Below are 15410 nucleotides of genomic sequence, written 5' to 3' on the forward strand. Positions count from 1 at the left end.
ATCTCATTAACTCAAGTATGATTTGTTTGCGTATGTTTGTTATACAAAAGTATTTTACTATCTGTTAAAGTTTTGAAAGATAGTTATTAAATTTTAAAATCAAAATACAACAAAGTTTTATGTTTGTAAACTTAACTTTTGTAATAACGCTTGATATTTTAAGAAAGGTTGCATATAAGACTACTTAATAACTCTTGCTATTCTAAAATTCTTTAAAAACTCAGCCAATTTAGGATAGTTTTTAGATTTTTAATTTCAATTAAAAATTTTTTGGTTTTGTTATTGTTTTTTAAATATTGTATCAATAAGTATTTCGACATGATTTTGATGTTATTAGGTATTAAATAGTTTAATGATAATTTTTAAAACTTGGCTCATATCAATTTTTAGATTGAATTTTCTTTTAAACTCAGACTAGTTTTTGATTAGGCACATACAGCTTGTGTGAGAAATTGAAAAACGTTTGTTTTCTTTTCAAATAAAAATTGAAAAAATTATGATTTCAGTGCAGATAATCGGTGCACCTCGACTAAAAGAAAAAAATATCTGGAACAAAACTTTTCTTAAACTGCATGCTTGGTTTAAAAAAAAAGTGTTCTTGAAAATATCTTGCAGTCTTAGCTTATACAATTGCTTGCTCTTCTTGTATACCGACAGCACCTTCGGGAGATAAGCAAAAACCATAGTTTCGTTGCCATGAACTTATATTTTAAATGACTCTGTTACTTTTGATAATTTATAGTAAGTCTGATCAGATGTAGTTCTTTTTTAAGAGTTTTTGAAACTTTTCACCTAATTAATCAAAAATAAAATGTAAGTACACACACTTGATGTTTGTTTTATTATTATTTAGGCTTAAAGTTAAAACAAGTTCGCAAGATTAAAAAAAAAGACAATGTCAATTTCTGTTCATATCAAAACCGACTGTTTTAACATTAAACTAAAAGACCGAAACTGTAAAAAAATTTATATCTAAAATTACTTAAATTTTGATATCATACTAAAAGGAAATTTTAAACCGTACATAAACAGTAAAAACGTATAAATTAAAAAAACTAAAGAAAAACATACTAACACTTAAAAGGTCAAAGATAGTTTCTTCTAATTTATATATAGAATATCAGACATATCATAAAAGGATGGTAAGCTTTAAATATCTATACAAATAAAACTTGTTGTTTTCAACTTTAATGAATCAACGAGTTTATCTGTATAGCAAAAATAAACTTTTATCAATAGAGGTAATTAAAAACTAACTTCAAAAAATTTATAATTTAAACTTTTATAAATAAAAAAGTTGGCTGATTAAAATTTGAACAATTTAATAGCTACTTATAATATCTATAAGAATTAACTTAAAATCTTTATGTTAAAACCGATTGAAAAACAAGTCATAATGCTTTTTATAAAGTATCTACAATAAGTTTAAACAATCTATAGTTAAATTTAAGCATAAGTCTTTTTTTTTTAACTTTGTGAACAAACTTTATGTACAATATAAAGAATTATACAGTACGATTTGAGAATTTTTTTAGCTTTAAACACAAAATATGCTAAAAACTTTACGTAATCCATGATAAAAAACAAATGTTTTACAGTTTTCTAATTTCTTTAAAAACATAATGGTTTGTTAGGTGTTTTGAAAATAAGTACATTTGTTTTGTTTTTAGATTTAAGATTGGTAGATAAAAGACAATAAGATAAATTTTTTTATTAAAAAACTAAACTTTAAAAGACTTGGTAAGTTTTATCTTTTAACCATAATAGATATATTATCACTTTTTCTTTAAATAATACTTAATGTTCATACTACTTAAAATAACAACAGTTTGACATTTTAGTTAATTTTTAATAATAAATATATATATAGTTTTTAGTTATTAGCCATACTACATATTAACTAACACAGTGTATTAAAATTTCGCCGTACTATGTAATGCAACAACTTTAAACAATGATTTAAGCCTTCTATATTCTGCAAAAGTAAACTTTTATCTTAGAAAATTTTAATATCAGAATTCATTATAATCAAGTCTTTGTAGATTTTATAGAAAATTGTTTAATTGATTTCAAACAGTAATTAGATTTGAAAAATGTATAAAATTAAAAATACTAACTTTTATGGTTAGAGAAAAAATACATGTAAGTAAATTTGTGTTTGGGAATATTAACTAAACCAACTTAGGTAAGAGAATAAATCAAAAACTGTATGAAGTTGCTTGTCTAAAAAACCGTTTATTCTAAAAGAATTTTTTTAATAAAAAATGTTGTTAAAAATAAAAAGTGTTTTTGCATAAAATTTAATTATATTTTATTAGAAATAAGTACTTTTACCAAAAATTTACCATACACATCATTTTTTTATTTCTAATGTAACTTATTAGGAATTAAAAAAAAAAGGTTTAAATTGAATTTTTATTGAATGTCCAAATATAAGCGCTCAAAATGTTTAGTCCAAGGACCTAGTGTACGAAAAACCTTTCTGTTATCGAGTCATACGCCAGGATACAGTTTGGTGTCTAGTCCAGAACAAAAGTTATTTTTTTTATTTAAAAATCCTTTTTAATTACTTTTTGATATTTTTTTTTAAATACTTTATTAGGTTTACATAAACATAATCATTAAAAGTTAAATACATGGTACTTTATGTTACAGCAGTATTTGGTTTCAAGAAACACATTGAAAACGATATTTTTTATAATTTCATTTTTGATAATATTTTTCAATTGAAAATAATAAAAATGATTATCATTCGCAAAGTAACATTCAATAAATAAATTAATTAATAGCAATAAAATTCCTAAAAAAATTACAACTTTACTTCTCGTGTTGTTTGGAGTTATATTTTGATTGTTAATGCTTAATTATAAAAAACACAATAAATAAAAACTCGTTTTAACTTTACTTAATGAAAGAACTCAATAATTAAAAAGGTAGGCGCACTTTTAGCAGTTGTGTTGTGTAACGCACACTACCCAAATGTATTTCTGTAACAAAAAACAGCCTACGCTGTTAAATCGTTTACTTACGTGTGCAACGTGTGCAGCTGTTAAAAGTGTATATATATATCTACGTGGTGAACACTCAAGTACTCAGTGTTGATGTTATATTGCTTAGGTTAGATTAAGACAATTAAGATGAAGGTTTGTGTTTTCATGCTCGTTTGCTTTGCTACCGTTTGCTTCAGTGTTTCGTTGCAAAAGATAGAAGCTGATCAAATTGATCTTGAAGACTACGAAGGTTTAAAGTTGTTAATTATATATAAAGTAAACACAAAAGTTATTTTACAATACTAATAGTATCAAATATGAGCTGTTTAATGACCACACTATTTATTGTTGCACGAAACGTATATGACATTACTATAACATGTGTTTTTAATATTTTGACGAGTATGCTATATAAGTTTTAGATGACTTTTTGTCGGATTTTGCAAATAAAGACGATGAATCAATCGTGTCTGATGATCTGAGAGTGCCAGGTAAGACTGTTACATTTTTTTTTTTATATGGCTAACAATTTGTGTTGTTTTCAAATTTTTCAAATACAAAAAAGTTTTGCTAGTGTTAAAGGTTGTTCGAAATGTATACAAATTGCTTGTTTTATTGAAACTGACGTATGTTTCTCTGTGTTATCAATTTAACACAGAGAATCGTACGCAAGCTTCAATGAAGCAACCATTTCGTAAATTGGTGTTATTATATTCCGATAAGTTAGTTTTGTTTTGATCGTTTTTTAACAAATATATTAGTAATTTAATGTTTTTAACTTCTATAGCTTGATTATAAACTTTAAATATTTGTTGTTCATAATATCCGGATACTTGTATTTATTGCATTACAATACTTAACCTCAATGAGACATAAGTATTATAAAAAATTTAGAATAGCAAACATCGTAAAGTTATGAAACATAAACTAGTATCTAAAAACTTTACTTATTCAAATATAAATAGTCTTACGTATGTAAAAAAAAAATAATTAAAAACCATGTCTGTATTCTATATCTACTAAAAAAGCAGAAAGATAGGTTTTCATAGTGCTTTGTTTACTTTGAAAAAAATATATAGTAACTAAAAAAAACGAACATTAAATCACACATAGAATTAACAAGTAGAGTATTAAAAACTAGACTATATAAACATATTTAAAATAATGAAATAATAAAAACTAAAGGGTTGCACACTTTTAACTATAAAGTAGAAAATTTTAATAGTGAAAATATGAAACATTATAATTGATTTTAAATATCAGCTAGTAATAGTTATAACAAACGAAAGTTTACTACGTACCATAAGCAACTTATAAAAACTGCTGGTTGCTTTTAAAAATAAAACGAAAGATTAAAAGCAATTTAGTTCATAACATTTTATCAAGTTGTACAAAATGCCTATCTTGACCTTTTAAAAATAACTTGCTTAAAAATTTGTTAGTTTGTTTTAAACATGTTGTCTTTTTTGACTATAAAAACGTATAACCAACGTTTGAAATTTAGCTTTGTCCTTTATACATTTATCATAATTAAGCATCTGTTTAGTAACAGAATAATCTTTAATAAGTTTGTATACTATTTAGATTAAACTGCATTAATACATCATTGTAATTTGTTATGTTACTGCTCCTTTTTTATCTGCACATTTTATGCACGCAGTATCATATATTATACAAACTGCGGCATGCTCTGTGTTTTTGAACGGCTTTTTCAAGCCTCCTGTGTGTGCCCGACCACAATTTTATATCATGCTGGCCCGATTCGCTCAAAATGTTTTTTATTTTCAGAATGCAAAGACACTACACATCCTCGTACCTATTGTAAGGATTATAAGAACACATGTTGGAAAGTTCAAATGAAATTGAAATGTCCAAAGACCTGCAAGGCGTGCACCGGCCTTTCTAATTAAGCTGTATATTTAAAAAAAACTATTTTACAAAAAATATTATTACTTGTATTGTATATTTCAAGCTTTATTCTAATAAAATTATACAAGTTTACACGCGTTTGTTTTTTTTAATAGTTTTTTTTTTTAAATAAACTAATTAAGTTTTTTAACAGCAGTAACTTGTTTAAACGAGGTATATCTAAGTAGATTTAGTTTTAAATTTGTAAATCCTAAATAAACAACTATTTTATGGTCAGAGTCAACCACGAGTATCAACAGTTTAGTTTAATAAAGACTTGGAATAAATAATTTTTTTTATAGAAGTTGCGTTATAAAAAGTTTAATTAATAGTTGTGAATCATTGCTGTTTAAAATATATTGTAATTAAAAATACTTTAATATTTTAAAAGTTTCGTAGACTTTTTAGAGTGGACTAAAGAATTGTTTTCTCAATTTCAAAAAAAGTAACAAGTTATACTACATTATAAAAGAAAAAATCGTACAAAAGTAATGTTACATACAAAGTAGAAAAACTTATGTTATTAAGATTTTAAAATAAGCTCACAAAAAAATAGTTTCTTATAGTAAGTAGTTAATTATACTAACATAACTACTAAATCTGTAAAAATTAGCTGAATAGTTTTATTAATATGTTATGTAAAGTATATAGGTAATAGCTTATTTAATTAACGCTAAAAATAAATTTGTTAAAGTATTTGAAAGAAATCCACTTATTTCACTACAATTAAAATGATATAAAAAAAACTTAGTTTACAACAGTTTTTTTATTTTCTACACATATCTGGTTTAAGTGTTTGTATGTAAGTTGATACCAGCTTAACTGTAAAATCAACTTGTGATGCAGCTTAATCTTAGTTCAACATTTAATGAGCTCGGAGTATTATGCTGAACTGATCTTTTTTTTTCTGAGCTATCAGCTTGAAAATTCCGTTTTAAAAGTAATACTATTCAATTTAATGAAATAAAACGTTTTTAATTAGCTTTTAATTGTTTTTAACAATTTTAAAATTTAAAACAAGTCTAAATTAGTAGACTTCTTTAAAAAGGATTGTATCATTTGAACTTGTTTAAATTTTAATTTAGATTAAAGTTTTATAAATCTAAATTTAAAACAAAAAGGTTATAGAAAAGTTAAAAAGTGATAAAAACCTTATCTTATAACTAGTTAGTTTAAACCTTTATAATAACGAACAGTTTTATTCTTTAATTCTAGATTATTATTAGGTGCTTAAAATAAAACTTGTTTGTTTAAATTTTCTTATTATAGTACTATACTCATTACCTACTCTCAAATTATACAAACTAATCATTATTTGTCTTGGTTGTTTTGGAGACTTTACTTCTATTCTAGTATAAGGTTTGATAAAAACGCTCTGCTAAAATTTCAAAACTTCCTTTAAGCTGTCTTTTATATCAGAATCATTTGTATTAGTTAATAATGTTCCAATATTGAAACTTTTGAATAAACTTTTTTTTTAACTTAAAAATAGATCAGGATAACTTTTAATTGTAAGATTAAAATAATAAGCATTACTCAACTTGCCGTCATGGATTAACTAACAAGTAACAACTCAATTTTTTATTGTATTAATGTTTCATTTTTATGTTATCTTAAAATTGTTTAAAATGCATTACAAGACTTTTATAGGTTTAAAAAGCTGTTTTTTAGCTTTTTATAAAGTTATACTCAATTGAAAACTGTTTTTTTTTTCTATTATCTCGTATTCAGTACAACATTACGAATATTTTTTTAAGGAACTAAATCCCCAAACGAGTTCTCTAAATTTATATTTTTATACTTTATTATTTTAAAAGAAACCTCATTAGCTTAATGCATGTAAGTATAAAGTTAATCTTTTTTTGTTAAACATTTTTATTATACACTAAACACTGCTTCTATCATTTAATTTTCATTAATGCTGGATTTTGTTAAAAAGACTTTAGTTTGAAAATGTTTTTGTTTTTTAAACAAAACTTCTTTTTAGTAGCAAATTTTAATAATTTTCAATTTAATAAAGTATATTTGACAAAATTATAATTTTGAAGTAGTTTCAGAGATGCTTCAGTGTATTTTTTATTCATTTGTTGAAGAATAAATATAAAAGAAAGTAGTTTAAATCGTCAGTTTAAATGTAGTTTTGACTGTATAAATCTAAAGCTAATAAAATAATAAAACTTGCTTTTTTGAGCATAACTTTCATCTCATATAGCTGTAACATAAAGTTGCAGACTCATTATCCATCAAAATATTTTTTATGTTTTTCTAATAAATGTTTTTTTAGCTTTCTAGACATCGTTGTACATATTCATATTAATCAAAGAGTATTTTTTCATGACAAAACACAAGTTTAGTTTTTTTTTCATTAAAACTGACTAAGAAGCTCTTTGTTTAAAAACTTGTATTAATTTAATAAAGCTCTGTCTTATTAAGCGCATTTTTAGAAACCTTTATTCCACAATTAATGTTTATAGCTGAAATAATAAAAAGTTTGGACAAAAACGACTTAATGATTTGTTTTAGATTAAAAAAACAAAATTGGTTTTAAGTATTGAATCTCGATGGTAGAACAGGTTTTCAAGTTAACTTATGTGTATAAGTTTGAAAATTGTATTTAAGTTTTTTTTTAATCAGTTGAAAAAAGTCAAACATTCTAAATATATCAATTCTTGCTAATTTGTGCTAATTTTGTTAATACTTTTACAAAAAAATGTTTTATACTTATGACAGAACTACTTTTGAAATTGAAATAAACTAATACAAGTATTTTTGGCACTTAATGTTTTAATAATAAATCTTTTAAAACTTTTTAGATACATAAAAGTGTACTATGTAAGAATAAAACAACTGATAAAAAAATATTTTAAGACTGTCTTGTTTTTTGTTTAAAATCTTAAAATTATTATGGTATCAGCAAGTTTATTTTAAGCTTTTTACGTAACTACACTTAGAAAGCGTTTAAAGTCAATAAATAAATTAATGAATATAATATTGTAAAACTAGTAACTAATTTATTAGTTAACTTTTGTTTGTAAAAATAAAAACCTTAAAACATATATCAACAAAAAAAGCTTTACTTAAAAGTTACTTTTAAGCGAAGATCTGATTTATTAACTCTATATAATAATTTGTTTTTTTCCTTAAGTAGTTGACTTTTTGGTTTTGAATTAGAACTATGTTCTAAGCTAAAATACTAAAATATTTATAAAAAGTAACTGGTAATTTTAACAAAAACTATTGACAAAAATAAAATCTTTTAAAAAGTTTATCTTATAATGATACATAGTATTAATAAGTTTTATTTCGTGCTATAAATAATTTTAAAGCTATTAGTTTGCAAAATAGTCTAGCTGAAAATAGTTCTAAACTTTATGAGATTTTTTTTGTACTTATTTTTTTAAGAAATTTTGTATTGTATTTACATATACTTTTTTAATAGTTATTTTTTGTAAATGATAAATGATAAATAATAAAACGCACAGTTTAAACAGTCATTTTAACTACTCTTAAGGAGTTTAGCACTTGTTCTAAACCCGCATTGAAACTTTTTATAATTTTTTCAAAGTTAAAAAAAAAAATTCTTTAAATTTGTTTCAAATCATCTAACAGAAAAAGTGTAAATGAACTGTATAAGGCGCGAGATAAACGAAATAGTGACGCACTACTCCATCACGACCTCGCTGACGTGGGCCCAGCTGTTTCAACATTCGTGGCAAGTGATGCGGCTGAGGTTCGGCCTGAACAAGGGGCTTTTGATGTGGGGCGTGTGGCTGTGCGTCCTGGTGACCTGGTCGTTGGCCCCGCTCAGCATGGTCATCAACAGAAACTCCAAGTTCAGTGTGCGCGTGCAGCCCGCGGTCTACTTGGCGATGGTGCTGGTCGAGCACCTGCTCACCTTCATCCTGTACAAGATCGGGGTTCACGTGATCGAGGGGGCGGTGAGCGAGGAGTTGAATTGGAGGCTGTACTACCACACCGCGTGCAGCTTGGACGCGGAAGTTGTTCGCAAGTTCGAAGACGTGATTGCGAGTGAAGGTGCCGATAGCGAGTGCGACTCGAACGATGAAAGTAATTTTGTTTCGGTAGACACTAAATTTATCACTGATAGTTTGGAAAATCCTAAACGGTATCTGATGAAACAAAAAGGTAAGAAACTGTTAAAAGTGCTGCTGTTAAAGTAGTTGACAAAGCATTTGAAAAATGAGTCATTAGCAAAAAATCTATTAATAAAATTTGATTTTATGAAAGGTAAAGTTAGTGAAGAACTACTAAAAAAACTTAAAGTTAAATTCTTCGAAATATTATGAAGTTGTTGTGTTGGTCTTACTGAATTTCGTTGGAAAAAATGTTTAAAAAATAAAAATACAAAAACTATTAGTATATTGTTGTATATTAGTAATGATATACAGAATTTAAACATATGATAAAGCAAACGTCAGTATAGTGTTATATTATTTATAAATATAATAAAATAGTTATGAAATAGCTCAAAATTTACGTAAAAAGTTTTCTCGCAAAATGTAACAATTTATTACATTAATTTTTTAATGTTTTACATTTTAAAAACATATATCGGAATTTTGTGTGCATACTACTTAGTAGCAAAGCAAAGATACCGTATATATAAAAAAACATTAAAATTTTAGTACTCTGGCAATCTCGTTACGATTTTAACAAATTTGAATTATTAAAGTTTCCTTTCATCTCTAAAATAGTTTGAGTCTTTTTTATTATTATTTAGATTGACAATTTTTTTATATATAAAGAATGTAGAATAAAAATAAGTGAAACAACTTCATGTGATAGTTTTACAATTAACTATTAATACTTTGGTAAGAGATACTTATCTAAGGCAAAGAAAAAAAAAATACTAAAATTTGAATATTTTATTTACTTGTTAGACTTAGATAGTATTTAATTAAATCTTGCTCAATACAACCGTCTACTTCATAGTTGCTTTGAGTTAAAATACATAAAAAAGAAAAGAAAGGTTTTCGTCTAAAAACGATATTTTTTGTAAACTTTACAAATCTTAAGTTGAAAAAGTTGTTTAAGTTAAATCAAAAGTATATAAAAAAAATTGATTTTAAAGAACTTATTTGCAGGAACAAAACAGCATTTTAGAAATTACAATACTAAAAAAAATTAGAAATATTATCTTTAGGTATCTTATTAGTAAAAAACTGAAGAATAACCTTGATTAATAGCTGCTTAATATTTTCGGTTAAAACTTTAAGTAATAACTTTGAAAAATTAAAATTATTTATCTTTGCGAAGTTATTTGTCTCCGGAAAATATTTTAAAATGTACGATCTGCTTTAAGAAATGGACAAGGTTTATCGTAAAATGGTTTTGAACTGTAAATTAGTTTAATTACAATTTAATTAAGAATTTAAAAATTTCAAAATTCTTTGAAAACTAGTTTTATTAAAACTTATTCAAAATGCAGAATTCATAAAACCTCATTGTTTGCAATTGTATGCTTTGAAAGGAAAATTAGCTATTTCAATCATAGTACTTAGATAAAGTTGTTTTATCAATGTTATGTAAAAAGTACTACTGTTTAATATTTACAAAAAATAAAACTTCACTTAGGTTTTCCATAGTAGTAATGTTTTTGTCAAACAAAACTAGTTTTAGAGATATAATCAATTGTTAGTTTGAAGACATGAGTTAAGATCTGCAAAAATGATTAATTAAAGAGTTGGAATAGGTTAAATTTTTTTTTTTACCATTGAAATATTGTTTATAGTTAATAAGACAGATGATAAAGACAACTTGGTGTAAGATGAAAAACTTGGGAACGCGTCAAAATTGCACGAGGTTACTAAATTAAACGAAAACAAAATTGGAGAGGGCACAAAATTGCACGAATATGCTTTTGCACGAAGACAAATTTGCACGAGGGGACAAAATTGCACGAAGATAATTTTCACCAAGGGTCAATTTTGCACGAGTTACATTTTTGCACGAGAGTAAAAAAAAAACAGAATAGTTTCTATTTTGTCTAAATCATTGCCAAGTCAATCGCCGCCTTCCTAATATTAGTGAAGCTTCTATAAAATAAATGGGAAAGTTTCACAAGTAATTAAGTCAGTTTTACTAACTTTTTGGTGAATGTATGTAAAGTTTTATATAAACTGTTTAAAACTAATCAATTATATTTATATTTCATTTGGTATTTTTGTACAATTTAACTTTTAACATTTTGTTTCGTATGAATTATATTAAATTGAATGGTTTCAATACATGAAAGCATACTTGCATCATTCTTCAACTTGTTTAATTATATTTTATTATTCAACAAAATAGTTTGATAGTATTTAGATTTTATGTTTGCGAGACTATTTTAAATGAAAGTTATAAAAATTATTGATTACTGTTATAAAGCTTTAGTTAATCTGAAATATTAAGTGCACTTATAGTCTGACATAATAGAAGTATCTGTTCTTAAAACATTAGCCTATACAAAACATAAAAAGATAAATCCTGGACAAGACATTAAAACGTATCCATGGTGTGCGACTCGATAACCGAAAGGTTCTTCGTGCACCAGGTCCTAAAACCAAATATTTTGAGCGTTTTTTTTTATCGTTCAATAAACTATAGTACTAATTAAGAACTATATTATAAAGTTTGTTTAGTATCATAATATAAATAAATAAAACTAGACATTTAAATAAAGCGTTAATCCTTTTTTATACTCCACAGTCCACTCAACACTGCAGTGCAGTCTCGGGGACCCTATCTATTGCCACTGTTTATACTTTTAATGTAACTGATTTTACCAAATGACGTTGTTGAAGGAATATTTTTTGTAAAAAAAAAACATATTGAGCTTAGAATTTATCAAACTTAAAAAAAAATTAAGTCAACTTTAAAGTTTTAAAGAATAAAGTTCTGCGCGTAAAAATCTAAACGACAATTTATATTTTATTAAAAGCGACTATTAGTAAGTTTAATTGTCAGTGAAAATTTTTGAAGTTTCGCTCAAAAGAAAAAGAACCTAAATAAAAATTATTAAAATTAAAGTAAATTATTAAAAGCAATGTTAAGTAAAAACTTGTTTAGAATAAATATACTGCTATTTGAACAATTTTTTTTCTATTGACAGCAAAAAAACATTTACGTTAGCAATTATACATTCCATTAAACAATTAAAGTTTTATAAACTTAACTATATATTATTTTTTAAGCAGAAAACAGAAAACAAGCTCAAAAATAGCTTGTACAATAAAGGTTAACTATTACTGAAAATTAAAAAATAAGAGGTTCAAATAAGATTGATAATTAAATGCATGTTTCAAAATTATCCATTAAACGAACAATTTTTCTGTAAACTGCATAAAAAACAATGTGAAGTGAAAAATTTGAGAGACGTCTTTTACTTGAGCAAGTAACAAAAATCTAATTAAAGCTATACTTTGTTTTTAAAAGTGTCATGTTAGTTGAATCTGTGGAAAAATGTAGTTCCCGCATATCGAAAATTTTGATATACGATTTACTACAAATTTTTGTGATCTTCTGATTAAAAATTAAATAGTGTTTTTTTAAATAAAGTCTCACTTTAGTTATTGTTAACAAAGTCGTATATTTTAGAGCAGTGAACTATTTCGATAGTTAAGACTAAAAAAACTTTTAGTTCTAAAAGATAAGTTTCTTCTGTTCTGTTCTGGCTTTAAATCTATTAATATTTTACGTTGAACATGTATTAAAAACAATTTATACAATCAATATAGTTTTTTTGCTTGAACTCAAAATTTTTAAGTTGCAAGTTTTGCTTTGATAATGAAAAACTTCTTTTTTCCCTGGAAAATGTTTTAATGTTCATAAAACTTAATTTAAAAAATAATAAATTAGAAAAGCGAATTAGTAATCAAGGAAATAATTCGAATTTCTCCTGTTTGAATTTAAAATTAAATAAATCAGTCAGTATGATTAACTCTAATGGATGCATGTTACACTTGGATACAGAAATGCAACCTCTGCATGTTTTCCCAAACAAATACTGCTCAAAAACAGACTTGCACATTAGTAGTTGTTTAAAGTATCTGTACCTATTTCCTTAAATAAGTTTTGCATATTAAGAAGTATAAAAGAATTTGTGTGTATAAAATTAATTGTAATTAGTAATGCTTGCAATCAGTGGCCACCTTTTTGAATAAACAAAATAGTACTAATGTATTTAAAAAGTTATTTGTTTGCTGATTATTTGTAATGAGTTGAAGATTCTAAATAGTTGTTCATCAAGAAAAATAAATTATTTGTGACAATAAATTTCCTTTTCAATAAATTAATTTGTTTGAAAATACACTTGAAAGTAAATAATAGGAAACAGTTCTACTTGGAGATATTTTTTAACTGATGCACTATTAACTTAGAATAAAATAACAAGTAGCTGATTAAAATAAGTAATATCAACTTCAGTTGTTAGACTCGGTTATTAAGGAATAAGTTCTAATTTAGAGTAAAATTGTTTTGTGTACTATTGTATGTAATCTAAAGTAACATAATCTACCTCGCAATGTGTATACTTGTAAATATAAATAACTAATTAAGGGCAATGGGGTGCCAAACATTTTTTTACTTAAGTCAACATTTGAACTTATATAAGAGCTCTTGTTATATACTAAGATACTTTTAAAGATAACCAATGAAATAAAAATAGTGCTCTAAAAAGGTTTTGATACAAAGTTGATTTGTTTCAAATAATTTTTAAAATTTTGATAAGTTTTCTAAAAGTACAATCTTTTCTTAATTTTTTAAGTTTTTGAAGTTGAAGAAATTTCATTCAGTATATTTAACAAAATCTAAAAACAAAATTATCACAATCTAAAAGATAGATTTTATGTATTTTTTTGTAAATGAAAAATGACTTTTCCCACAAGTTACTGAAAATTTGTTAAAAATTGTATTGTGAAACTTTTGCATAATACAGAGCTTAATTTTGGTGAAATACTATATTTTAAATTTTTAGTTCAGACCTCCCTCAAGAAACAAATATAACGATATGTTTAAAAAAATTAACTTAAGCATATATCATAATTAAAGTATAAACTATAAGTAAGGTTTCATGTTATGCAAAAATGTTAATTACCTTTTTGAGATACAGTCTATCTTGTAAAAAGTGATTGATAACAGCAAATGGACCCCTAGTTTTCATATCCATTTTACTTGATAATTTTAAAACTTACTAAATAGGTAAATACTCCTTCACTTTTTAAGCTATTGACCTCAAATTTTCAGGAAAAGTGTTTACATTATTATAAAAGAATCTACTTGAAAAAAAAAAAAGAAAAAAAGATGTTTCAAGTTTCTATTATATGTTTGTTTGTTATCAAGTTAAGCCTCTACTTACAAAGTTTGAGGAAAATTGTTTAAATCTGTATGACAAGATAAATATTTAACAAAGTTATTTTACCTATTTTTTAACTTCGTCCTTCTATAATGTTCCCATTAATTTCTGACTTGGTCAATTAGTGTATCAAAAATTAAGTGTTATTATAAGAAACAGTTAAAAACAACTATTTGCTTAATTAAAGAACTTTGAAATTAGATTGACATGTAAAAAAGATTCTAAATCCCCTATGCCTATAAACCTTTCTAATTTTGATTCCTTTATTTCCAAACTTAATTTGTTTTCAAAAAAAAAAAGTAAAAATCTTTGCTTTGTTTAAAATACAAAGTATAATACTTAAAAAATGATTTACCCTTGATGCTGTTCTTTATTTGTGTGTAATGTCATGCTCAAAAAATTATCTTAGTAATTAAAGAGCCCATTTTATAAAAGTAAGCAACTAAGTTATTTTTATAACAAAATTTTTTTTAGCCAGTGTCTTAAATGGTAATATAACAAATCATTTAAAGTATTGTAACCTATTGTATATTTCTTAAATTAAGACTGTGTTAAAACAGGTTTTAATTTTTTGAGTTTTAGTTTGAAACAACAAGTAAATTATTGAAATCTTGTTGGTATAATTTTTTTTTTTAAGTAAGCAGTTTTATAATTTTTATGAACATAAAATATCAAATATATAAAAAAATGAAAAATATATAGTATAAAATCGATATTTAAACTTATGTTTCAACCTATATATAGTGATACAGTCAACTAAAATAATATAAGATTAACTTACCAAAGTTTTTAGTTAACCTTAAGTAAAACATGTAGTGGAAGGGTAAGGCTAAAGGTAATGATAGTCATGGGCCATGCATAAACTTCTTGTGAACAAAGAATTTCTGTTAAGTTTTGATTAAATGAGTCTTAAAAAAAGTTGATGTCCTGTTAAAATTAATGATATAAAAATCTTAAGATTTAAATATTAAATCTTAGTTAAGCTTTTTTTAAATTTGAAGCAGTTACAAAAATTGTCATAAACTGAATTACTTTGAGTGTAATTACACAACTTTTATAAAGCTTTTTCAAGTTTCTAAAATAATTTCAACATAGCTTATAGTAATAGATTTTCTTGTAAGAAGAAAAAAAGTTGTTCAGTAAATAATATTTAATTT

The sequence above is a fragment of the Thalia democratica genome, chromosome 6, assembly GCF_965202585.1.
Source record: "Thalia democratica chromosome 6, ktThaDemo2.hap1.1, whole genome shotgun sequence".
In the NCBI taxonomy this organism is placed as follows: Eukaryota; Metazoa; Chordata; class Thaliacea; order Salpida; family Salpidae; genus Thalia; species Thalia democratica.